At 40.4% G+C, this 27,713-nt stretch overlaps 2 long non-coding RNA genes across 2 annotated transcripts in view; both read left to right on the top strand.

Annotated features, from left to right (window-relative positions):
- LOC130540693 (uncharacterized) overlaps positions 1-13,624 on the top strand; it is a 37,333-nt gene extending 23,709 nt beyond the window's left edge. Inside the window, exons 2-3 of the long non-coding RNA XR_008954687.1 lie at positions 963-1,082; positions 13,432-13,624. This is a non-coding gene — a long non-coding RNA (uncharacterized LOC130540693). The remainder of the gene's footprint in view (positions 1-962; positions 1,083-13,431) is intronic.
- Positions 1-27,713, top strand: part of LOC117975240 (uncharacterized) — a 184,028-nt gene that overhangs the window by 60,858 nt on the left and 95,457 nt on the right. The window lies entirely within an intron of this gene.

Below are 27,713 nucleotides of genomic sequence, written 5' to 3'. Positions count from 1 at the left end.
TAACAACAATCAGTCCCATAAAGTCTTGAACTGAAGTTGTTTCTATGCACATTTGCTCCATCCATTGGCATTCTAAGACCTAGAGGCAGGGTTCCTGTCGAATTAGCTCTATGCTCCTGGTGATTTGGGTAGTCCCTGCTCCATGGTACTTACTGGGTAAATGTTTGGTGACTGAATGAAGGTGTGAAAATGGTTAAAGACATGCTGATTCCATCTATTAAAGATACTCAAAGTGGCCACTATCCTGAGTACAAGAAAGCTCCTGTGGATGCAAATTCTTCAGGTTGTCTAAATATTTGAGTGACATAGAAAATATAATTCCAAACAGCTTAGGTACACAAGATAATTTGTTGATGTAACTCTTTATTGGAAGAAATGAATTCCGGCAAGGCTGGGATTGGGGCTCACACAAGGATACCAGGATTTGGTCTCCATCTCCTAAGACTTCCCTTATCCATGTTAACTTCATTGTCAGGCTCCACATGGAATTGAGATGGGATCTGGGAGGGCTGTATCCTCTCAGGTTCAAGTCCTATTAAAAATATGTTTTTCCTCTACACAATAGCCCCAAAAAGTCTTATCTCTCATTTACTCATTAGGTCAGTAACTATTCCTAAAGTACTGTGGTTATGTCAATGAGATGCTTTGATTTCCCTGATATGAGGTACATATTTAATTCCAGAAAAGAATGACAGCATTCTATGGAAGAAAAATGTTATCACCTTTTTTCCCCCACTGTGTGATAGAGTAAAAGATATCTATTGAAATTAATGAACATTTTAAAAGTTACTAAATCTAGAATAATAGAGCAGATATGGATAAATTTGGTTCATTTGGGAACCAACTACGGTTTAGTACAGGAAGAGCAATTAAGTAGCTCTTATTACACCATAACCACTCAGTCTTCCTGACCTGCAGCAGATGTTCCTAGTCAATCTTGTCACTTTTCCTTCTAACCCTAGATGCATATTTAGAAAAATCTCAGCACATCTCTGGGCAATTAAATCATTCTTTTGGGACCTGACACATGAACTGAAGTGTAATTGGCATTCTTTATGGAAGGGGCATGGATTTAAATTGTCGTGAGTTCAAATACCAACCCCACCTAGCACTTACTATACAGGCGAATGTAGATAAGTGATATAACTCTTATAAGTTTTTATTTTTTTGTCATTTTGGAAAGTGGGAAAATTAAATATATATCCATATATTAAGTAAGTATAGCTAAGTTCATAACCCAGGCAGTGTTAAATACGTGCTATTTTGCCTTCTCCTTCCCAAAAGAGATCCTCTCTGCACTGAGTGGGGCTTGTGGGGTCCTCTCTTTGAGGAATTGAAGGCAAAGAAACCTCAGCCTGTAATCAAGTAGTTATAACTCTCCCTATGAAATTCAAGATTGAGGGTTTCAACTCATCCAAATCACCTTGCACCACCTATCTTTGGACAAATGATAGTCTTGGAAGAACAAATGTGTTTCAGGACACTGAAAAGACTTAATCTATGATTGAAAAAATACTAGCCCACTCAGTACAAAACCTTTGTAAGATTTCACTGGAAAATTTTAACAGTGTAATTTGTGACAGGGGGTTGCTGCCTTTAGAGGAGAGGGCATCCTGCATGGAGCTGCTTGGCTTAGGGACCAGCCCTGCCCCCAGGACACTTAAGGCAAATCAATAGCTCCTGGATAAGTTTCTCCTTTAGAGCCTGTTTACACTTATTTTTTTTTCTTTACTCTGAAGACACACAATCAATGAAACATGAGTGATTACCTAGCCTGAACTGAGTATTTGTTTCTTATGCATCAAAAGTTTGGAGAAAGCATTTCGATTCCAAAAATTACCTTTTCTCCTTGTCCACTGGGAAGGTGCCCTTGCCTTTGAGCTTACATGTGACTGCACTGGAATTTGGTAATAATGCTCAATCTTTAATAGAAGTGTGAAATGGCATTTCTTTGTTGCATCCAGCTTTTAATTGACAAATAATTTTGAGTATCAACTATTTTGTCAGACCCTCCATTATGTATTAGGGGGTGTACCTGAGAGACTTGGTTCCTGCCTGCTTGTGAAATTTGCTATTAAGAGGCAGATGTTAAACCATTTATTTCAAAATCCATCCTTTAATTGCATTTAAGACAATACTTATCAAGTAAAAGTGTACAATGCAATCTAAAGGTATAACTAGGTAAGCTTTTCTTAAATATATATTTTAAAGTTTTTTTTATAAAATAATTGTGTTAAAATGTATAGTATTTTTATTTTAGTAATGAAGAAAAATTGCACTTTGGGGAATATTTTGTGCTAAAATGACAGAAATCCCAAATAATAATAATTTAAATTAATAACTGTGGAGATGAGCAGTGCTAAGGTCATTTATCAGTGCTATAATATCAGGTCATGGCATCACCGTGAGCCAGTCCTCTAAACTTTCAGGTTCAGGTATCATGGCCTTACGTGATATTCATCTGAAGCAGGATGAGACAGAGCAGGCAGAAAAGGAAACATTTCTGACAATGTTCTGTTATGAAGAATTCACCTTTCCTAGAAGCCCCAGCGAACCTCCCATCGGACTCATAGGTGCAAACTGGCTGAAAGGCTCATTCCAAGACCAAGCACAGGTACAAGGGCCAAAACTGGCTTAGAACAGGCATGACTCACCTTTTCAGCTTCTCAGTCATCTCCTCTCAAGGGCACAGGTCTGTCCGGTTGGTTTGTGAATAAAACTGGGGGACTGTTATTATGGAAGAAGCAGTGATAAGACCCTTTCCATAAAGAGGAGAGACATGAACTGGCATATATCACCAGGACCACCTCCAAGTAATTGACTAATAAATAAAAGCTCTATTAGTAAGAATTATGGAATTTCTGTTTCATTTTTATCTCATGAAAAATGGTTCAAGATCCATTGGTTTCAATCTATAGTTCAAAAGAAGGAATCCAGTCTCTCTTAAACAGCAAGGAGAAAATAAATAAATAAATCTCATGGACAACAGGGGTATTGCTTCACATGGCCTCACGGTGGCACTGTTGAAGAGTCATTCTGTGCAGATCCGTGGGCTGCGTTGTTCAGGACTGCCTAGATCCCTGTGCTCAGGCACAGTTGGGTGCCAAATTATTGTTCTTTCAGAGTCATATACATCTTTAGCCATTTTCTTCGAATCACCACCTCTGTTCCATGAAGAATCCTGCAATCAGCTGCATATTTTTTTGAAGCCAACTCTTTGAAATGAACTCTTACCACCTTTAACTGAGCCAGGTCACTGACTTCTTCCCACAAAGCAATTTTATTTCATAGAAATGCAACTGAAGTTAGAGGAAATGCAGCATCCACTTCCACCCTACTGGGAGATCCTGGATTCTCTATGAAAATTAAGATTTCTACCTTCCAGAGTCAATTTTGTATGCCAAAAAGGGTAGGCCACTGAATACCCTTTTTGGCATACTCTGAATACCATAATTTTGCATGCCACTGAAATAACTGTAGGAGAAGAGGAATTTCTCTGCCCTTTTCTATCTCCGTTTACTGGATAGAGTTCAATCTTTTGAGGAAATGAAGGCATGAATGAGTGTGGCTACTCAGATATTTGTCATATGAAAATTTTAAGAAAATAAATGTTTCTATAACTAAGAGGGATGGTTCAAGTGACTTTCCTAGAGAAAACTTCAGCTGTGTCATTGTTTTCCTGCCTAGAAGAAGGTAAGACAGACGCAATTTTATACACACTGTCAATGACAACCTCGTGTACTCTAAGTCTTAGGAGGCATCCTAAAAGTCTCTTAAGAGATGCCACCTGTTCTTATCAGAGAGGAGAATAATATGAGGAAAAAAACCCAAACTTTCAAATTCTTAAATACAAAAATATTGTTAAATAAAAAAACTACATCTCAGCCTGTGATGTTGCAATGCAGATTGGCTCACTACTATAACAACGCTCAAGTCTGTGCCTTCTGCACATTTTTCTAATACATTCTAGGCAATCTCCAAACTCCTTGGGCCCTTCATTTCCAAACTTAAATAACTTTCTTATAACAGCCCTAGTGAACAAATATACCTATTTTTATTTGCTCCTCTGTTTGTTTTTTTTTTCTGTTTGGGGAATTCCCCAACTGAAGATTCTTTGTAGGAAGCAAAGATTACCACCCACTCCATAATATGAAATTGCCAGGGCCTTCTCCAACTCCCGTGCAGCTAGTGTGTAAGAGCCCAGCCTCGCCAAGAGAAGAACCTGAGCTGGCTTTTGTTTCAGGACATGTAAATGCAGCAAAGTCTTATGAAGACGTGATGGTAAATTTTAGGTGTCAACTTGACTGTATTAAGGGATATCCAGATAGCTCATAAAGCATTATTTCTGGGTGTATTAGTCCAGTCTCATGTTGCTAATAAAGACATATTCGAGACTGGGTAATTTATAAAGAAAAGATGTTTAATGGTCTCATAGTTTCACATGGCTGGGGAGGCTTCACAATCGTGATGGAAGATGAAGGAAGAGCAAAGCCATGTCTTACATGGTGGCAGACAGGAGAGAGCTTGTCCAAGGGGACTCCCATTTATGAAACCATCAGATCTTGTGAGATTTATTCACTACTACAAGAACAGTATGGGGGAAACTGCCCCCATGATTCAATTATCTCTACCTGTCCCTGCCCTTGAAATGTGGGGATTATTACAATTCAAGGTGAGATTTGGGTGGGGACACAGCCAAACCCTATCAGTGGGTATGCCTGTGAGGGTATTTCTGGAAGAGATTGGCATTTGAGTAAGTGAGCTAAGTAAGGAAGATCCACTTCACCCATTGTGGGCAGCACCATCCAATCGGCTGAGGACCAGATTAGAACAAAAAGAGGAAAGAGGAATTAGTTATCCCTACCTCTCTCTTTCTCCCTCTCTCTCCTGGAGCTGAGACGCCCACCCTCTCCTGGCCCGAGAGATCAAAATTTCACATTTTCCAGACTTCAGACTCCAAGGCTTGCGCCAGTGGCCTTTGGGTTCTCAGGTCTTGACCTCAGACTGAGAGCTACACCATTTGCTCCCCCTAGTTCTGAGGCCTTCAGATGTGGACTGAGCCATGCTGGCAGCTTTCCTGGTTCTCCAGCTTGCAGACAGCATATTGTGAGATTTCTCAACATCCTAATTGTACCTAGTTCTCCCCCCCAAAATCCCCTCTTATCTATCTATCTATCTCTATTTAGTCTATCCATTTACCCATCCATCCACCCATCCATGTATCTATGTATCAATGTATTTATGTATCTATTTCTATCTAATCTATCCATCCACCCATTCATCCATCCATCCATTCATCCATCCATCTATCCATCCATCCATCCATATATCTATGTATCTATGTAATGTATGTATGAATCTATTTATCCACCTATCCATCTATTTATCTAACTAGCTGTCTATCTGTCAGTCTGCCCATCTGTCCATCTGTCCATTCATCCATCCATCCATCTATCTGCCTATCTATCTATCTCCTATTGGTTCTATTTCTCTGGGGAACTGTAATGCAGAGGGGCATAATTTCTGGAAGGATGGTGCATCTGCAGTGTTTACACCATTTTTCCCAGGGTATCAGTGGGAGTGGTTTCAGCTGCAGTGCTCACAGCCTTCTGTTAATGGTCTTCCCCCAGCGCTTGCCTTCCTGGTCCCTTGACAGGACTAATACTTGGCATCACTTGGGGCATTTTCCTTCCTTGGGTATCCTCTAAGCCTTTCCTTACTATCCTCCTGTGATTACATGAGCCTACCCAGTATCACATTAGTGCATCTCCATTCTCTGTAAAATAACCAGAGGTGCTTTCCCTTGCTTACAACTCAGAAACCTGGCTGATTCAAATAAGATTTACAATAACTTCAGGTTTCTTCCATGGACAGCAAGTCTCTTTTACTGAAGCCACGCAGAGTTCAACATGACATAGCCTGGTCGTTGTCTTTGTTTGTGGGACACAGAACCACCACCACACCACCCAGTGTTCAATGCTCTGCCCCATCCACAAGGAAATGTGGCATAATTTCAGATTTCAGAGAGGAAGAAAGAACACTAGAATAAAACAGAACAAAACAGAATAGTTTAGCCTGATTTGGGCTCTACTACCTACAAGTCATATGATAATTTCACTGGTCTTATAATTTCTCCATCCATGGACAGAATCAGCAATCTGCAGTCGGTGGGTCCAACCATGGTATCATGTGTTTTTTTGTAAATGAAGTTATTTTAGATCATACCCACGGATATTTGCTTACAAATTGTCTATGGCTGCTTCTGCTAGACAATGGAAGAGCTCAATAGTTGTGGCACATACTGTCCTGAAAAGTGTAAAGCATTTACTCTCTTTTCCTTTATGTAGACAGTGTGCTAACTCCACCTATGGAATGCAGATAACTGACGTCTGCTTCTCAGTCTCTTGTGGGGCTCTTCCCCTACCCTCCTCCAACTGCTGTCCTTACAGTGCTGGACCAATTTCTTGCCTTTCTCAGAAAGTGGGGACACATTTTTCATCTCTATGCATGTGCACCTTGCTCTTCCTTCCACGTGAGATATCCTTAGACTTTCTTTCCTTGTCCCGTTTCCCCTTGGCCTTCACGATACAACTGAAAATGATTTTGTGTCATGCCAGCTTTTCAGGTCCCTTCTCTAAGGTCTGTGGCATCCTGTCCTTGCCTCTATCCGCTTGTATAATTTCTTTGAGCCACTGATATGAAAACACCCAGCAAAGGATCACATCCTTCCTTTTCCCCTTTCTTGCATGTATCCCAACCAAAATCCTGGGTCACGTGTACGGGCTTCGGCTACACAGAAACCCTGAAAACTGTGGCAGTGGCAGTAACCGTGGGAAAACTTACATTGCCCATAGTTGCCAGGTGGGTCCACTCACAATCTCCAAAACTTTATTAACAACCATGATATAACCTAAGGAAAGAGTTTAAATTAATGACAAGAAAAGTTAACAATGTAACCCCTGTGTTTTGTCCTTGACAAAAGTTCCTACGAGCTGCATCTATAGGATTCTCTGGGGACTGGTGCACTCTGATGATCACAGCTATATTGTATTTTCAACGTGTCCTTTCTCTCTCTCTCTCAGAAATTTTCTTGTGTTGATTAGACTAAATTAAAATGAGGGGTATAATGAATACATTGCAGGTACAAACAAGGATTTTATAGGCAAATCATTGAATATGGAAGCCTTGATATCATTCATGCTGATGGGATTCTCCTTTTACTGATAATCTTGTAGGAAGAAATGAGGCTAATGAGGGATGGGGCTGAAGAGGAGGAAATAAAGTGAAATTAACAACAAGTTTTGTAGAGTGTATGTAACAGTCCTAAAGGCCAACTGGGTCAAAGAACCGTGGGGCCAGCAGAACTTCTGGTTGCATTTGACTGGCCAGAGCACATGGATAGGATCATGCACTGAAGTCGCATAACAATCTCCAATTTTCCAAGTTTATTTGTAAATCTGAATGCCAACAAGAAATCCAGGCAAAGGCTGACAGTCATTGTTTTCCTTGGTTCACAGCCATATTCCTAGACCATGTAAATATATTGTGTTCATTTGAGCTTTGGTCTGCATTACACAGGTTAAAAATAGAGAAATCTTTCCCCAAATGGCAACTATTCTACTATCTAAGATCTCCCTGCATGCACCAAATTGTCTCATAATCTCTCATTAAGCAGCAGTGAAATAAAAACGCACAATTAGGAATAATTTTAATTATAAACTGCCCTCCCAGAGAGAACTTAAATTACAGTTAAAACATAGAAAATCAAATAAAATCCAAGAAAATATCAAAGAGCAAATAGAAGTCTCAAATAAAAGGTCCTTGCACAGAAAGCAGATTGCAAATAATTAGAAATAAAGCTGGAGATTCAATTACTTGGCTTTTCTTCTAAGAAGCTAATATTTATTTTTTACAATATGTCTGATTTTTAAAAAATCAATAAGTCACAATAATGGGAAAATATTGAAATAATTCATTATACTTAAATATTGAAATACAAATAATAGCATCATGCCATTTAAAATAATATATGATAGCAGCATTTACATTCAGGAATGAATGTTCCACAAACTTGCTTTCAAAAAGCCTTACTATCTTAACTGGGCTTCGTGAATTTTAACTTTATGAAACAGGCACAATTATAAGATTGTTAAAAAAAAAGTAAGCAAAGGAATCCAACATTCACATATAGATGGAATAGAACTCAGAATACAAATACTGGTGAAAATTACTACTTTTTAATATTTGTATATGTTCTTTTTAACTTTTCATATAAGCAATAAAAATAAAATATTGTATCAAAAAATAGCTACAATATGATTGAGCCCTATGAGAATTGCTGTAGTTTACCAAGTTTTAGACAAAGCAAGACAAATATCTATAAAATAAGTAATTTTTCTTCATTCACTTTACTACTTTTGACAGGAATTCATAGATTTCTATTTTCATCTCCATCAAAACATAACCATAAAAGGCTCGAATGACTTACATGATTCTCTTCATGAGATCTTAGTCTGTTTGGGATGCTATCACAAGATGCCATAAACTCAGTAGTTTAAAAAGCATGAATTTACTTCTCACAGCTCTGGAGGCTGAGTATTTAAGATAGAAAGCTGATGGATTCCACATGTGGTGAGGTCTCACTACCTCATTCACAAAGATAGCCTTCTCCCTGTGTCCTCGCATGGTGGAAGGGAAAGGTTCTGGTCTTTCCAGCCCCCTTTAAAGGCACTCATTCCATTGTGAGGCTCTACATTCATGGCCTAATCACCTTCCAATGGCCTCATCTCCTAACAGCATCACCTTCAAGACAGGCTTGGACATACGAATTTTGGTGAGGCGCAAGCATTCAGACCATAGCATAGAGCGATCATCATCAGTGGTGTTTTAAAAGCTCTCGGGAGGCCAGACTGTCTCCTATATCCCAGTGTTTAAAGAATTTTGAAATCAAGACATTACACATCTTTATCTCTGTCTATCATGCATTTCCTTTGAACAATTTACTCCTTCCTCCTTCTTTTCCATCCTCTGTGGAGTAGTGGAGCTTGAGCACTCCCACATCCTCAAATCCATCATAGCATAAGTAAAGGTCATGAGTGCAACATGCTCTCAAGGTAAAATAGATAGCACATCCCTTTGTATTCTTAAATAGGCTTCAGTCTGGCTAAGCCTCCACCCATCAGGGATGGTAGAAAATGCAGTTGAGTAACTTTGAGGGAGATCTTCCCTCACTGTCTGTGATTGTCAGGAATGTAGAGACTTGTGCAAGCTGGAAGAATTGAAGAAACCCCTGGTCCTCAGTTCACCCTGGCTACTGCTCCTGGGGTCTCCTGTTTGACATCCATAGTTTCTGCTCAGAGAGAGCCAGCTCCCTTCCTTCAAGCTGAGCTGGAGATGAAGAGCCTCTGCAGAGGAAACAGATGCCCAGCTGCCTGCGCAGGCTCGGAGCTCCACCCGCTTGATGTTCTAGGGTACTCAGGATGCTGGGTCCACATGGGGGAAATCCACAACCCATCTTCCACATCATCTGGGCCAATCCCCTTAGTTACTCCACCTCAATCTGCCCACTCTCCATAATTGCAACCCTCCTCTCTCTGGGAAACACCAGCCACTTAGAATCAAGAGTCTAGACATTCAGAGGCTGGGTGTGGTGGCTGGCGCCTGTAATCCCAGCATTTTGGGAGGCCAAGGTGGGAGGATCCCTTGAGGCCAGGAGTTCAAGACCCACCTGGGCAACATGACAAAAACCTATCTCTAAAAAAATAGGAAAATTTGCCGGGCATGGCAGCATGTGCCTGTAGTTGCAGCTCCCTGAGAGGCTGAGGTAGGAGAATTTCCTGAGCCCAGGAGTTTGAGGCTGCACCATGAGCTGTGATGGGGCCACTGCCCTCCAGCTTGGGAAACAGAGCAAGACTTTGGGAAAAAACAAACAAAAAAAAGAGTCTACACAATCTGAAATTAAGCTCTCCTAATAATTTACTTTGCTGTCAAAGACAAGCTTTTCCCTTCAGGAAAGAAAACTCCAGCTCGGGTTTCGGGTTTCTTTCTTCAGAGGGGTGTGGACCACCCTTATTCATCCATGATAATTCTTCTAATAAGAAATCAAGGAACAATCATTTTTTTCCTTGAAGCCATCTGAATCCATAGAACTTTCTCTTTCTAAGATGATTACCAATTTTGGGCACACGTTTAAATCACCCGGAGACTTTTAAAACTCCCAGGCCCCCAGTCCAGGCCGCCCCAATCAGAACTTCTGTAGGTGGGTCTTGGGCATCACGAAAGGGCAGGTAAGCCATCCTCAGGTGATTCTCTTGTGCAGTAAGCACTGAGAACTGCTGTTCTACAGCATGAGTTTCCATTACTCGAACAGAATCGTTGGTAACTGGTTCATGAGGATAGAGGCTTTGTGTTGTGTTAACTGTTCTGCAAGGATCGCTTGCATCCAGATGATGTTCTAGGAACTGTAAATATTAAGGGAAAAAACAGAAAACATGACTGGGCATTGCCCACAAAGTACAACAGTTTTATGCTTTGTTTATCATAATATAGGCAAAAAGGAAAAATAAAGATTTATAAAATTAATATTTATAAAACAATATAAACCTTATAAATTATAAATATTTTATTTATTTATAAAATAAATCAATGAGCAGGTACAAGAGATTGTCCTTAGAGATAAAAGCTAATATTAATTGACTACATATGGCAGAAAGCATGTTGGTATTGCTAAAATTGGTGGTGATGGACAGAGAATATCAGCTTATGAGGGTTGCCTATTGTGCAGAGAAGGAAGGATTAATGCAGGAACAGGGCTCTGAAGATTTGATTCACTGTCTGTCTGTCAATGGCTCAAGCATACAGTGATCAGGTACAAGAGATTGCTCTTAGAGATAGAAACTAACATGAATTAACTACATATAGTGAAAAGCGTACTGGTACTGATAAAACTGGTGGTGATACACAGAAAATATCAGCTTATGAGGAAGAAGAGGGGATGCTGACTCCCCAGAAGCCATTCAATCCCCAGCCTCCCTTCACCCCTCCCACCTGCATGAGGCTGCTGCAGCTCTGTGGCACCAAAAACCATTGGCTCCCAGGATTCTACAGTCCAGACCGAAGTTCTGACTTCCTGCTCACAAGCTGTGTAAACCTGGATAAGTTACTTAACTCCTCTGTGCTTCTTACTGTCACCTCAATTGTAAGACTGGTTTAATGATAGTGATTTGTTACCATGAGGGTTATAAAAGTAAACATTAACAGAGTGCTTAGATCAGTGCTTGGAAGGGCAAAAAAAATGGTCCAAGATTTATTATGTGATACATTTATTCTAGTTGGGATCAAAGGCAGAGGTTGGTCAAAAATCTTAGAGGTTTACCAATACTACAATAACTTTCGTTACTAAAATTGGTTTTGGAAAAAAATATGCCTTTGTGGTTTTGAGAATGAAGCTCTCTGCCCCATCCCTGCAGCATTGTCCAGAGCTCTGGATTTTACGCAGGTGAGGCTCCACAGGTATAGAAGCCTCTGCTCATCTGTAGCAGTGAGCTCGGTCCATGCGCTCTTTATTGCTCCTGGGCTGGATGGGATGTTGGAACCTTTGCAGGATAGTGCTGTGGGTGGACCTTGATTGATCCTGCTGCACATCCTGTCTGTGCTACTAACACTTGAGTTAATATCACAGTGATATTGCTTGCCACTTATACATATGTGCAAATGGGAAGCCATCAGAATTAATGAACAGTGCTGGGCCTGGGAGATTAGATATAGATGCTCTTATCACTTACCAGTATATTTCCATATCTCTTCCTTTACAATGATTATGTATTACTTATATTAAAATTTGGAAAACAAAAATCCTGTTTTCAAAGATTTTAATGGTTCCAAAAATGCTTAAGACATAATACTAAGTGGAAAAGCAATACAAATTATCTTAATAGTATCTTCTTTAAAATATACATATAGAAAAACTACTGGAAGTTAATACTGTTTATTTCAGGGATACAGGGGTTTGGGTACTTATATTTCCTTCTTTAGTTGTAATGAAAATTTTAAATTTAAATGACAAAACAGCTCCTTTACAATGGGAATTTGTATGTCCTAATCAAAAGACATATTTAACTTACAAAAGAAATGGCATCATCAATTTTATCTGTTGTACAAACTTTTAAAGAGTTCCTGTCGCTAATGCTTAGGATTGTGTTGCTTGAACCTTCCGAAAACTACATATGCAGGAGAACTGTTGGCTCCTTTTTTCCTTCAATTACTGAATTCTCTATTCTTGACATTCTGCTGAGGCTCTGTTAGATGATGGGAAAAAGCATATAAAATGTCTGGTACTTTTTGCTCAAGAGAGAAGGCATTAAATGTGATACTGGGTATTTTTCCAAATGTCTTAAATTGGGCTGCTAAGGTGTATGGGTTTGGCAGTCTTGACTTTGCTATAGGAGTCTTTTGGGAATGTACTGAGTATGTCACGCAGTGTTGGAGGAAACTTTTTGACCTAGAGTCTTGCTTAATATTCACGTGACTGACTCTGCACAGAAGGTTGAAGCTGGCTGCTTCAAAGGGTCACCTATTGTGTGGGGAAGGAAGGATTAATGCAGAAACAGAGCTCTGAAGACTCAATTCCCTGTCTGTCAATGGCTCAAGCACACAATGATCAGGTACAGGAGATTGTCCTTAGAAATAGAAACTAATCTTAATTACTGAAAACCTTTTATGCCATGATTAGCATAGAACTCACAGTACTTATGAAATTAGCCATGGTCCACAGTTCATCCTTTCTGACTTCGAATAAGGTTAAGATATGAGACTGGGCCGGGCGCGGTGGCTCACGCCTGTAATCCCAGCACTTTGGGAGGCCGAGGTGGGTGGATCACAAGGTGATGAGTTCAAGACCAGCCTGGCCAACATGGTGAAACGCTGTCTCTACTAAAAACTACAAAAATTAGCCGGGCATGGTGGCACACGCCTGTGGTCCTGTCTACTTGCGAGGCTGAGGCAGAAGAATTGCTTGAACCTGGGAGGCAGAAGTTGCAGGGAACCGTGATTGCTTCACTGCACTCCAGCCTGGGTGACAGGGCGAGACTCTGTCTCAAAAAAAAAAAAAAAAAATTAGACTGAACTTTACCAAGCAATGCAATTCAAAACAACGAAACTAGCATTTCAATACAATGAGAAAAACACATATTTGGAAACCAATGAAACTGCTAAAATAAAATATTCGATTGAGCATGACTGTGGACACAAATCCACCTCCCTAGGACAACGTGCATGTGGGATGTGTTGTGTATATTGGAAGCAGTTCCAGGAGTGAATGAACTAAATTTGTTTCCCTTGAGCTGATGACTTTTGTTCTATATTAAGCAATTCTTATAATGCACTAAATCTCAAAATAAAATTAATTAAATGTCTTCTCTAACCCTTCCTCAGATAATATTCTACTTTGAAGAACACCAGTAGACAGAAGCAAGATGATTAATTTTTAATGCTAAAGTATGCAAAACCTGCCACTTCACTGGCAATCCATGAATTATTCATAAATATAGACTTCGTTAATATCTTTAAAAATGCAGCATAGTTTGCCTTGTGATTTCTAGCTTCGATAACAGTTTTGGAATCATGACATATGAACCAAATTACAGCAAGCCCCCATATTTATTTTCTGTAGATTAGGGAAATACGTTTACTGACTCAGTAAGAGATCATCAATAGATACCCGAAATAAGGAAATTAAACTCATCTTTTGCACAGCAGTTTTGGCAGTATTTGTGCTAGGAACACTGAAATAAAGAATGTATCATTTTAGGGAAATGTTTATTATATGTTTTAACAGCTGAAGAATATTATTCAGTGGTTTCTCACTAGCTTTGCCTAAAAATTTTGATTAAATTGTGGGCCTCTCCACTGAGCAGGAGACACTAATATCAAATGTGTGTGCATAAACTGGAATGACAAATCCTTTAGTCTCAGAATCATTGAGCTGGAAGGGGTACCCCACCACCATCTCTCCCTATAGCTAGTTTAGACTTAAGTTTTCAAAATGCTTTTATTTTTTTAATTCACTGACCTACCTCAATCTCTTGTTTCTCAAATAATGCTGTTCTTTATAAGGGGTTTTTCAGATTGAATTTGACTTCCTCAGCTCCAGGCCACACAGAGTATTGTGCATACTTAATCACAAATTAATGCTTTTACGACTGCTCTAAAGAGATTACTATGGATTCCATCTCCAATGCCTCACAGTTACATTATTTTCGCATACTTATAATTACCTGGAAAGGTTTTTAGATGGGATGCACTTTTTATAGGCCATAAATACTTGATGTAATCTATATTTTGTTGGTCACATTTTGTTTATTTCTGTTGTGGATGCAAAATATCAGAACAATTTAAGATCTTACTGAATGAGAAACTTGAACAGAAATAATGACCTAGTATCTGCCATTTTTATTCTAACTAAATAAAATCAAAATATCATTTAAAACATGCAATAAAAAATAAACACTACATGAGAAAGTTACAAGAACACATGTTATTAAAACCAAAGTAGGTGAGTAAGAATATTAACAAGGCTATGTTGAGCTGAGTCTTTTAAACCCGACTGCTAATGAGATCAGGCATTAGGAGGTGAGTCTTCAGTTAGCAACACTGTATTTGACTTTCGTCTTCTGGATGAGAGTGGCTTCAGCTTAGACAGTGGGTAAGAGAATGGGAGGGCCCCCAGCTTGGGAAGCTCAGCCTGTCTGGCTCCTGCCTTCCTCCTTCAGCCCTAGAACAAAGAAGAAGGTAATTTAGGTGATTTCTGGCTTTTTGCTACACTCCCTCAAGGCGAAGGAAAGGAAACTGGTCTTGTGCTCTGACTTTGAATATTCACAAGAACATTATCAAATAGTTGTTGCTATCATTCCCCAGCGAACATATGCGGAGGTGAACATGACCTGTGATTTCAGAGCTGGGAAGAGACCTTGGGCTTTCATTCAGGAGGAGTCCAAGGAAATGAGGAGTTTGCTGTCAGGGCTGACAAAGAAACACTGGGAGAAGCTTTGCCTAAATTTTCTGCCTCACTGAAGGTTTTTGCGACCAGCAAAAACGAGGACATAAGAATAAGAGTCTTCTTGGTTTTAATCTCACCTCTCTGCCTCTTAGCGGTGTGACCTTGGTCAAGTTGTTCTGTTTCTTGCTGAAATAGTAAAAGCTCCTGTGTATAGGGGTGTGTGTGTATGTATTAATGATATAACATACGTGAAGGGTCTGGTTCATGGACAGCCTCCAACACCTGGTGTGCAGCAAAGAAAGAGCAGCTGGGCTGAAATTGTCATCTGTAGAAAGGCCTGTTGTCAAGGTTGGCCCTTTTCATCTGGAAACTTGTCTCTCAATGTCAATAATTCACTGATAAGAGCGCCCAGTGTGCCTAAACTGCTTGTGCAAATGATATTGTTTATGTGAACACCTGCTTTTCCTCTGGGGAGTCTGGAATTTGGGGACTTCTCAAAAGAAAGAAGCAGGTGTTCACATAAACCATACCCTCTGCTAGACAGAGGGTGTCTACATGACCAGCCCACAGTAAAACTCCTGGGCACTGAGTCTTTAACAGATTTCCCTTTGTTGAAACACAGTATTCATGTTTCAGCACTTTTACTGTTGGGGGAAGAGTGTGCTTTGTGTGACCTTTGTGGGAGAGAGATTATGAGAATCCTGCACATGGATTCTACTGACTCCACCAGTATAACCCTCGTGGTTTGACTGAATACCTGACCAATATTGCAGTAATAAAACTTAGCTGTATAAACAATATGTGCAGAGCCCTGTGAATCTTTCTGAACAGGCAGGTGGTCCTAGGAACCCCAGAAACTAGCAGGGCTTATTACTATCACACCGTGAACTTCCCTATGGCGTATCCTTATTTTACCCCTTTCTGAATCTCTTACAGGTCAAGGAAAAAGGCTCAATAAAACACTTTCGTAATTGAGCTAAATTTTCATTTTTGGCCTGTGGGTTATACTTTAAAATTAGGCCCAAATTTACTGAAGGACATACATTTTTTTTGTATGAAAAGACTTCCACTACCCTAGTCCTGTCTAAGACATTGCATTAAAAGAGTACATTCCTCTAGGAGAACTTTATTAGGATTGTTATAGCTCAATCTGGTAAGGTATCATTTGCAGCAGACTTAAGGATCTTGGAGTACAAGACTCTGGCAGATTTTTAGGGCCATGCAGTGTTCCAGGATGGGTGTCACTCCCAATTATGGCGCTGTCACAGTGTTCTTGGCCCTATGCTCAGCATTTTACAAGCTTCACCTCACTTAATTCTGATGACAATCCAAGGAGGAAGGTTCTACCATTATACCCGTTTTATATAGAAGGGAACTGAGAGAATTTAAATAGCTTGAGGCTAAGTAATGTTTTCAAGTCCACACAACTGTTAAGTGTCAGAGCTGGTATCCAACCTAACTTCATCTGACCCCAGACCCTAAGGCCTCTACATCCTGCCTTTCACAAGATACTGTTTGATAGTTTCAGGGAAATCGTTGAAAACCAGAGACAAAAATACAATCCTTGAAGGCTTTGTGGAAAATCACATCTATTCCTAAAGTATGCACTTTCACAAAATTTTGTTCCTCCTATTTGATCTTGTTTTTAGTGTGTCAGTTTTAAATACAACCCATGTCTTCCCCACAGGTGCAGGGACCTCTTTCTTTCTTTCTTTCCTTCCTTCCTTCCTTCCTTCCTTCTTTCCTTCCTTCCTCCCTTCCTCCCTCCCTCCTACCCTCCCTCCTTCCTTCCTTCCTCTCTCTCTCTTTCTCTCTTTCTCTCTCTCTTTCTCTTTCTTTCTCTCTTTCTTTTCTTTCTTTCTTTCTTTCTTTCTTCCTTTCCTTCCTTCCTTCCTTCCTTCCTTCCTTCCTTCCTTCCTTCCTTCCTTCCTTCCTTCTTTCTTTCCTTCTTTTCTTTCTTTTCTTTCTTTCTTTCTTAGACTGAGTCTCACTCTGTCGCCCAGGCTGGAGTGCAGTGGCGCAATCTCAGCTCACTGCAAGCTCTGCCCCTCGGATTCACGCCATTCTCCTGCCTTAGTCTCCTGAGTAGCTGGGACTACAGGCGCCCACCACCATGCCTGGCTAATGTTTTGCATTTTTCATACAGACGGGGTTTCACCGTGTTATCCAGGATGGTCTCGATCTGCTGAGCTCGTGATCCGCCCGCCTCGGCCTCCCAGAGTGCTGGGATTACAGGCATGAGCCACCACGCCCGGCCCAGGGAGCTCTTTCTCACTTGTCATCCGGGTCAACAAATGCAGCAGTGCAGGTTGAATATCCATAATCCAAAAATCCAAAATCCCAAATTCTCCAAAATCTGGAACTTTTTCAGCACTGGTGCTCAAAGGAAACGTTCACTGAAGGGTTCTGGATTTCAGATTTTCAGATGAGGGATGTTCAATGATAAGTATAATACAAGTATTCTAAAACTGAAAAAAATCAGTTTCAAAATATGATAAATATAATACAAATATTCCAAAACTGAAAAAATGCTTGGGACTGAAATGCTTCCAGTCCCCAGCATTTTGGATAAGGGGTACTCAACTGTATCTGCTCTACTGAGATCTGTTACCATATGGGAGGTGGGGATGCAACACTTATTCTAACACTTTGAAATACGGATACCGCCTGCCTGCAACCTTTGTCCACATTTCCAATCTTAGCTTCTAGCTATTAATATAAAGATAATTATATTTATGAAAAAACAGTAATAAAAATATTAATAATTTTCCAAAAACATTGATTAGGTGCTGGGAATTGTGCTGAGGGCTTTACACATATGAGTTTATTTAATCTTCCCAAGAACCACCATATGATCGGCATTTTTAATCCTTATTTTTCAGACAAAGGAACCAGGGTACAGAGGTATTAATAATTCAGCTCAAATCTCTCAGCTGGAATGTGGAAAAGCCAACACTCACTCACAGCTCTTGTTTTGACCCAAAACTGCCTGCAATTCCCTACTATGTGATCTACAAATACAAAGACTGCAGACAGCATAACGTTCTCCTGTTTGAGAAATATAGCAGCAGCCTGGGCCTTCTTACACGTTGCAGACATACGCAGCATGAAAGGAGAACAGCTTTCATAACCAACAACAAGTGTTCCAAAATACACACCTTGGAGCAGCTGCCTCCTATAGTTACAGGAAGTGGCTGGTTGGGCGTGAGCAGGGCAGGAGAGGGCTCCCTTGACCATACACACGCCGGGAGTGTTGGGTGACCACAGGTGATGGTCAGGCTGTTGCTAATCCTTTCTCAAAAGTAATGATTAGCCACAGCCAGCACCAGGAAAAGGCTGTTTCCTAATAGATAGAAAATAAACGAAACTGATCAGCAGCTTTCCAATAAGATCACAGATGTATGCCAGTGTAGAAAAGCCCCAAGTCAAGCCAGCCACGGTAGCTCACGCCTGTAATCCCAGCACTTTTGAAGGCCAAGGTAGGTGGATCACGAGGTCAAGAGATCGAGACCATCCTGTCCAACATGGTGAAATCCCGTCTCTACCAAAAATACTAAAATTAGCTGGGCGTGGTGGCACGCGCCTGTAGTCCTGGCTACTCGGGAGGCTGAGGCAGAAGAATCACTTGAACCCAGGAGGCGGAGGTTGCAGTGAGCTGAGATCGTGCCACTGCACTCCAGCCTGGCAACAGAGTGAGACTCCATGTCAAAAAAAAAAAAAAAGCCCCAAGTCAGGAGGTCGAGCTGTGTACTTGGTTTCTCAAGTCGCCCCCTTAGCCCTCTCCCAAGCTGTACTTTCCTTCTCTTGCCTTTCTTTCCTTTCCTTACTGTTCTAAAGCTTTTTAATAAACTTTCACTCCTGCTCTGAAATTTGCCTCGGTCTCTCCTTCAGTCTTATGCCCCTTAGTAAAATTCTTTCTTCTCAAGAGGCAAGAATTAAAGTTGCTGCAGACGCATAGGGATTTGCCACTGGTAACACAGTGTAACTCTGGATACCTGTCACCGGTAACACTATGACATATTATGGCCTTTATACTAGACTTGGAGGTAACGTGCTGAATCAGTCTACTTTCTGTAAGACCTTCTCTGAGACAGAACTATGACCTGTTGGATTCAGATCAGGTAAATAGAGATAAATTATGTTTATCCTTACACACTGAGTGTGCTTTTGAAACTCAATATATATGGTGGTGATTTTTCCCTTATCACGACTGTGTATATATGAACAGGTCTGGTAAAACACAGGTCATTCTTTTTTTCCCTATAGGTCTTTGTTATAAATGTCTTAGCATTTTCATACAACATATTTCCTGTAATTTTTCCAAGTGAGTTTAAATTAATTTCTTTAAATAAAACATTTTATTATTATAAAGTACACATAAGATTTGTCATCTTAACCATTTGTAAGTATACACACCAGTGGTATTCAGTCCATTCATATTGTTGTGCTGCGGACTGTGTATTTTGACATTAGGCACTGACCATTCCTGGGCAAAACTGAGGAAAAAAATGTGAAAACTTTCTTTTCCCCATATATCCTGAACTGTGGTCTCCAGGCATTGCAGGGACTTGGCAGAATTCGCTAGGGCATTGGAGTAACAACATTCTAATTTAAGTGCTTTAGCTCCTGAACAACTCTAAGATATAGTTAAGCTAACATTGAATGTTAGTTAGAATGTTAGATATACTTAACCTAACATTGAACAAAGCTAGTAAATACATCAAGCAATGAGCTACTTTGAGAGGCATGCAGTCTAATGGTGAAGATGATAGAGTTTTGTGCAACAAAATGAATGTCCCATAGTTTCTTTTTTTAAAAAGGTAAAGTGGACCTTATCAAAATACAAAATGCTTGCACTTCAAAAAATGTGAAGAAAATGAAAAAAAAAGAACAGACAGAGAGAAAATATTCGTAAAATACAAATCTGATGAAGGACTTTTATCTAGAATTTACAATGAACACTTAAAAATTCAATAATAAAAAGACAAATGACTCAATCCAAAATAGGCAAATGATATGAATAGATATTTCACCAAGGAAGGCATATTAGTGGTTAATAAACATATGGAAAGATGTTCACCATCATTAGTCATTAGGAAAATGTAGGTTAAAACCACAAGCAATACTATTTCACACTTACTAGAATGACAATGGTAAATGAGAAAATGAATACAAGTGGTACTTGTACAAGTGTACTTGGTAATATTAACAGAAATGTAAAATGGCACTGCCACTTTGAAAAACCATTCCTCACACAGTTAAACGTAAAACTGCCATATGATCCAGCAATTTCACTTCTGGAAAAAGAGGTAAGATGAAAACACATGTCCATGTGAAAACTTGTGCACAAATTGTTCATAATAGAATTATTCGTAATAGGAAAAAGTAGAAACAACTGAAATTTCCATCATTAGGTACATAGATAAGATACAATATATTCATAAGTGGAATAGTATTCAGCAATAAGAATGAATGGACTACTGACACACACAATGTCATGGGTGGACCTACGATTACGATGTTAAGTGAAAGAAGCCAGACACAGGAGAACACATATTGTATGTTTCCATTTATGTAAAATGTTCAGACAAGGCATATTTATAGAGATGGAAAAGTAGATTAGTAGTTGCCTGGAGCTGGAGATGGGACCAGGGATATATTGTAAATGGGATCTTATGGGAATATATATTTTTTTGAAATGGAGTCTCGCTTTGTTGCCCAGGTTGGAGTGCAGTGGCGTGATCTCGGCTCACTGCAACCTCCACCTCCCAGGTTCAAGTGATTCTCCTGCCTCAGCCTCCTGAGTAGCTGGGATTATAGGCACCCACCACCACACCCAGCTAATTTTTGTGTTTTTAGTAGAGATGGGGTTTCACCATGTTGGCCAGGCTTGTCTCAAGCTCCTGACCTCAGGTGATCCACCCACCTCGGCCTCCCAAAGTGCTGGGATTACAGGCATAAGCCACCATGACCAGCCGCATATGGGAGTATTTTAAAGCTGACTTATAGTAATGCTTTCAGGACTTAGTAAAGTGACTAAAAGTCATGGAACTGTGCACCTGAAATGGATGAACTTCAAATGGTCAAATATACCTCAACAAAGTTGTTTTTAAAAAAACAATGATAAGATGTCTTAATTTTCTATTGCTGCTGTAACATGCTTAGCTTAAAACAGCAAAACTTTATAGTCTTACTGTTCTACAGGTCATACATCTGAGTTTTTCTGCCTTAAACCAAGATGTGGACAAGGCTGCATTCTTTTCTGGAGACTGTAGAGAAAAATTGGTTTTCTTGCTCTTTCTAGCTTCTAGAAGCTGCCCATGATTCTTGGCTCATTGCTGCCTTTATCTGTAAAGCCAGCAATGATGGTGAGTCCTTCCCACATTGACTCACTTCGATGTGTGCTTCTCTGACCCTCCTTGGCATCCATCATCCACTTTGAAAAACCCTTGTTATTATTGAGCCTACCCAACAATTTAGGATAATTTCTCCCACTTTAAGGTCCACTTGATCACACCTCCAAATCTGTTTTGCCATATAAGGTGACACTGTCAAAGATTAGAGAAACTAGGACATCTTTGGGGGAGGGGACATTATCTGCTTAGCACACAGAGGGTCTCAGTTCAGACTTCCTGGTGAGACTGCCAGTTGCTTAGTGGTGTGACTTGGGCACATTGCCCATCCTTGCTGTGTTTCAGTGTCTTCATCTGTGTGATGACCATGATATTAGTATCTGATGCATGAATTGCTTTGAGAGATATAAATGGGTTAATGAATATAAAATGCTTAAAAATTTAACCTGTTTAATATTCATAAAGGTGCAATATATATTAGCTATTATTATTATTATATTATTGTTTAGTCCAGTTCATTAATCATTTACTTTTCTTTTTGGAGATATAAATAAGAAGGGCCCTCTATCCTGCAGAACAAAGGAGAAAGGCCCACGTTTCCTTGGCAAAAGTAACCAAGGCCTGTGTTATGCATTCAGCTGTGTTAAATCAATCTCAGTACAACTGATGGCCTGGAGGAGTCTGCTGCTATCAAATGCAGACCCAAGGAATGTAGTGGGAGAGCCTATGACTAGGAAATGTCAAAAGCACTGGGAGACCAGGCTGCTAACCCACCACAGTAGAAACAACAAACTCTGCTCATTCATTTGGAATACAAGAGCTCTTTTAGGGGAGTGGGAAGACCAGAAAGAACTTTTTTGACTGACAGTGATAGAAATCCCATCTGAAATTGGCAACAATATGAAGTTTATTCATGTTTATCATAACTGAAATATACAGGAAGGAGACTCCTTCAGGTATGGCTTGAACCAGTGGTATGATTTTGCTGTGTCCCCACCCAAATCTAATCTTGAACTGTAGCTCCCATAATCCCCAAGTGTTGTGGGAGGCACCCAGTGGGAAATAGGGGAATCATGGGGGTGCATTTTTCTCATGCTGTTCTCATGATAGTGAATAAGTCTCATGAGATCTGACAGTTTTATAAAGAGGAGTTCCCCTGCACACATTCTCTCTTGCCTGCCACCATGTGAGATGTGACTTTGGTCCTCATTCGCCTTCCACCATGATTGTGAGGCCTCCCCAGCCATGTGGAACTGTGAGTCAAACTTCCTTCCTTTATAAATTACCGAGTCTCAGGCATGTATTATTAGCAGCATAAGAACAGACTAATACAATCAGGGATTTCTTTAATGTCACCAGCATCTGGCTACTTTCTTTTCTTCTCTTTGCATTGTTTCCCCCTACTGGTTTAATTCTTAGACAGAATCTCCCTTTCTGAAGGCACAATGGCTGTATTATCTCCAACTTTACATTCTACCTGACTCCAGTTCCCTTAAAAAGAACAGATCCGTCTTCCAACACTCCCAGACAGGGACCCATCATTACTCATTAGCTCTGATTAGCTCTGAAATGGGCATCTATGAACCAACCACTGGGACCAGAGAAACTGAACAATCCAATTGATCAGGCCTGAGTCTCAGTCAATACCCTTCCACGTAATAAGACAGAGGAGGCTTCCCAAACCCATGATCTGAGAGTGGGGGAGACCTGCCTACAGCAAACTAAGATGTTATTACTGGGAAAAGGGAAGGGCTCAGGGACTGCTGATAAAGAACAAATGTGCACCACGAAGCAGCCAGAAGGCCCCATACCTTGAGAACAGATTTGCATATCCCACAGTGTCTTTAGCTTTGATTCATGCAGTCAGGTCATTTCAAGCCAAGCCCTATGAAAAAAAGGGACTGTGGGGAAGAAAAGATCAGATTTCTTAGGGGAAAAAGGAGGTAACATAATTAGGTCAGTTCCACAGGGTCTGCTTACACAGAGGAGCAAGGTTATGGCTCGGCATAGTGAGAAGAGCCTATTTCAAAGTGGGATGAGACTCTTCCAGAGTAGGGAGTGGATGGCTGCTAAAGGGAGTTTATCAGTTTGGATCCAAGCAGGAAAAATGAAGTTATGGTGGTTACTTTAACAGAAATAGAGTTGGTTAAATAGATACTGATGGACTGAATGGGCAAAAGGGAGACTTAGGTAACAGTTCTAGTAAATGACAGAAGCAGTTCCCTAGTGATATTATTTGGATCTGTGTCCCTACCCAAACCTTTGTCTAATTGTAATATCCAGTGTTGGAAGTGCAGTCTGGTAGGAGGTGATAGGATTATGGTGGTGGAGTTCTCATTAATGATGTAACACCTTCCCCCCTCGGTATAATGAGTGAGTTCTCATTAGATCTGGTTGTTTAAAAACGTGCAGCACCAGCCCATGGAGGGTGAAGCAAAGCAGGGCGGGGCATCACCTCACTTGGGAAGCACAAGAGGTCGGGGAATTTTCCTTTCCTAGCCAAGGGAAGCCATGACAGACTGTACCTGGAAAATTGGTACACTCTGCCCAAATACTGTGCTTTTCCAATGGTCTTAGGAACCGGCAAACCAGGAAATTCTCTCCCGTGCCTGGCTCGGTGGGTCCCACGCCCACAGAGCCTTGCTCACTGCTAGCGCAGCAGTCTGAGATCACCTGTGAGGCTGCAGCCTGGCACGGGGAGGGGCTTCCACCATTGCTGAGGCTTGAGTAGGTAAACAAAGAGGCTAGGAAGCTCGAACTGGGCAGAGCCCACTATAGCTCAACAGGGCCTACTGCCTTTATAGACTCCATGACTGTGGGCAGGCCATAGCTGAACAAAAGGCAGCAGAAACTTCTGCAGACTTAAACGCCCCTGTCTGATAGCCCTGAAGAGAGCGGTGGTTCTCCCAAGATGGTGTTTGAGCTCTGAAAACGGATATACTGCCTCCTCAAGTGGGTCCCTGACCCCCATGTAGCCTAACTGGGAGGCAACTCCCAGTAGGGGCCAACAGACACCTCATACAGGTTGGTGCCCCTCTGGGACAAAGCTTCTAGAGGAAGGATCAGGCAGCAATATTTGCTGTTCTGCAATATTTGCTGTTCTGCAGCCTCTGCTGATGATACCCAGGCAAACAGGGTCTGGAATGGACCTCCAGCAAACTCCAACAGACCTGCAGCTCAGGGACCTGACTGTTAGAAGGCAAACTAACAAACAGAAAGGAATGGCACCAACATCAACAAAAAGGACATCCACACTAAAACCTCATCTGTAGGTCACCAACATCAAAGACCAAAGGTACATAAAACCGCAAAGATAGGGAGAAACCAGAGCAGAAAACCTGAAAATTCTAAAAACCAGAGCACCTCTTCTCTTCCAAATGATCGCAGCTCCTCGCCAGCAGCAGAACAAAGCTGGACAGAGAATGACTTTGATGAGTTGACAGAAGTAGGCTTCAGAAGGTCGGTAATAAGAAACTTCTCTGAGCTAAACGAGCATGTTCTAACCCATCACAAGGAAGCTACAAACATTGAAAAAAGGTTAGACGAATGGCTAACTAGAATAAACAGTGTAGAGAAGACCTGATGGAGCTGAAAACCATGACATGAGAACTTCATGATGCATGCACAAGCTTCAATAGCCGATGAGATCAAGTGGAAGAAAGAATATCAGTGATTGAAGATCAAATTAATGAAATAAAGTGAGAAGACAAGCTTAGAGAAAAAAGAGTAAAAAGAAATGAACAAAGCCTCCAAGAAACATGGAACTATGTGAAAAGACCAAATCTACATTTGATTGGTGTACTTGAAAGTGACGGGGAGAATGGAACCAAGCTGGAAAACACTCTTCAGGGTATTATCCAGGAGAACTTCCCCAACCTAGCAAGGCAGGCCAACATTCAAATTCGGGAAATACAAAGAACACCACAAAGATACTCCTCGAGAAGAGCAACCCCAAGACACATAATTGTCAGATTCATCAAGGTTGAAATGAAGGAAAAAATGTCAAGGGCAGCTAGAGAGAAAGGTCGGGTTACCCACAAAGGGAAGCCCATTAGACTAAAAGTGGATCTCTCGGCAGAAAGCCTACAAGACATAAGAGAGTGGAGGCCAATATTCAACATTCTTAAAGAAAAGAATTTTCAACCCAGAATTTCATATCCAGCTAAACTAAGCTTCATAAGTGAAGGAGAAATAAAATCCTTTACAGACAAGCAAATGCTGAGAGATTTTGTTACCACCAGGCTGGCCTTACAAGAGCTCCTGAAGGAAGCACTAAACATAGAAAGGAATAAACGGTTCCAGCCACTGTAAAAACATGCCAAATTGTAAAGACCATCGGTGCTATAAAGAAACTGCATCAATTAATGAGCAAAATAACCAGCTAACATCATAATGACAGGACCAATTTCACACATAATGATATTAACCTTAAATGTAAATGGGATTAATGCCCCAATTAAAAGACACAGACTGGCAAATTGGATAAAGAGTCAACACCCATCAATGTGCTGTATTCAGGAGACCCATCTCATGTGCGGAGACACACATTCCCTTTGAAAACTGGCACAAGACAAGGATGCCCTCTCTCACCACTCCTATTCAACATAGTGTTGGAAGTTCTGGCCAGGGCAATCAGACAAGAAAAAGAAATAAAGTGTATTCAATTAGGAAAAGAGGAAGTCAAGTTGTCCCTGTTTGCAGATGACAGGATTATATATTTAGAGAACCCCCTCATCTCAGCCCAAAATCTCCTTAAGCTGATAAGCAACTTCAGCAAAGTCTCAGGATACAAAATCAATGTGCAAAAATCACAAGCATTCCTATATACCAATAACAGACAGAGAGCCAAATCATGAGTGAACTCCCATTACAATTGCTACACAGAGAATAAAATACCTAGGAATCCAACTTACAAGGGATGTGAAGGACCTCTTCAAGGAGAACTACAAACCACTGCTCAACGAAATAAAAGAGGACACAAACAAATGGAAGAACATTCCATGCTCATGGATAGGAAGACTCAATATTGTGAAAATGGCCATACTGCCCAAGGTAACTTATAGATTCAATGCCATCCCCATCAAGCTACCAATGACTTTCTTCACAGAATTGGAAAAAACTACTTTAAACTTCATATGGAACCAAAAAAGAGCCCACATAGCAAAGACGATCCTAAGCAAAAAACAAACAAAAAAAAAAGCTGGAGGCATCATGCTACCTGACTTCAAACTATACTACAAGGCTACAGTAACCAAAACAGCATGGTACTGGTACCAAAATAGACATATAAACCAATGGAACAGAACAGAGGCCTCAGAAATAACACCACACATCTACAACCATCTGATCTTTGACAAACCTGACAAAAAGAAATGGGGAAAGGATTCCCTATTTAATAAATGGTGCTGGGAAAACTGGCTAACCATATGTAGAAAGCTGAAACTGTATCCCTTCCTTATACCTTATACAAAAATTAATTCAAGATGGATTAAAGACTTAAATGTAAGACTTAAAACCATAAAAACCCTAGAAGAAAACCTAGGCAATACCATTCAGGACATAGGCATTGGCTAAGACTTCATGACTAAAACACCAAAAGCAATGGCAACAACAGCCAAAACAGACAAATGGGATCTAATTAAACTTAAGAGCTTCTGCACAGCAAAAGAAACTATCATCAAGGTGAACAGGCAACCTAGAGAATGGGAGAAAATCTTTGCAATCTACCCATCTGTCAAAGGGCTAATATCCAGAATCTACAAATAACTTAAACAAATTTACAAGTAAAAACAAACAACGCCTTCAAAAACTGGGCAAAGGATGTGAACAGACACTTCTCAAGAGAAGGCATTTGTGCAGCCAACAAACATATGAAAAAAATGCTTATCATCACTGGTCATCAGAGAAATGCAAATCAAAACCACAATGAGATACCATCTCACTTGAGTTAGAATGGCAATCATTAAAAAGTCAGGAAACAACAGATGCTGGAGAGGATGTGGAGAAATAGGAATGCTTTTACACTGTTGGTGGGAGTGTAAATTAGTTCAACCATTGTGGAAGGCAGTGTGGTGATTCCTCAAGGATCTAGAAGTAGAAATACTATTTGACCCAGCGATCAGCGATCCCATTACTGGGTATATACCCAAAGGATTATAAATATGCTACTGTAAAGACACATGCACAAGTATGTTTATTGTGGCACTATTCACAATAGCAAAGTCTTGGAAAAAACAAATGTCCATCAATGATAGACTGGTTTAAGAAAATGTGGCACATATACACCATGGAATACTATGCAGCCATAAAAAAGGATGAGTTTATGTCCTTTGCAGGTACAAGGATAAAGCTGGAAACCATCATTC

The sequence above is a fragment of the Pan paniscus genome, chromosome 10 (genome assembly GCF_029289425.2).
Source record: "Pan paniscus chromosome 10, NHGRI_mPanPan1-v2.0_pri, whole genome shotgun sequence".
Lineage (NCBI taxonomy): Eukaryota > Metazoa > Chordata > Mammalia > Primates > Hominidae > Pan > Pan paniscus.
This window is presented reverse-complemented; position numbering and strand designations above follow the sequence as displayed.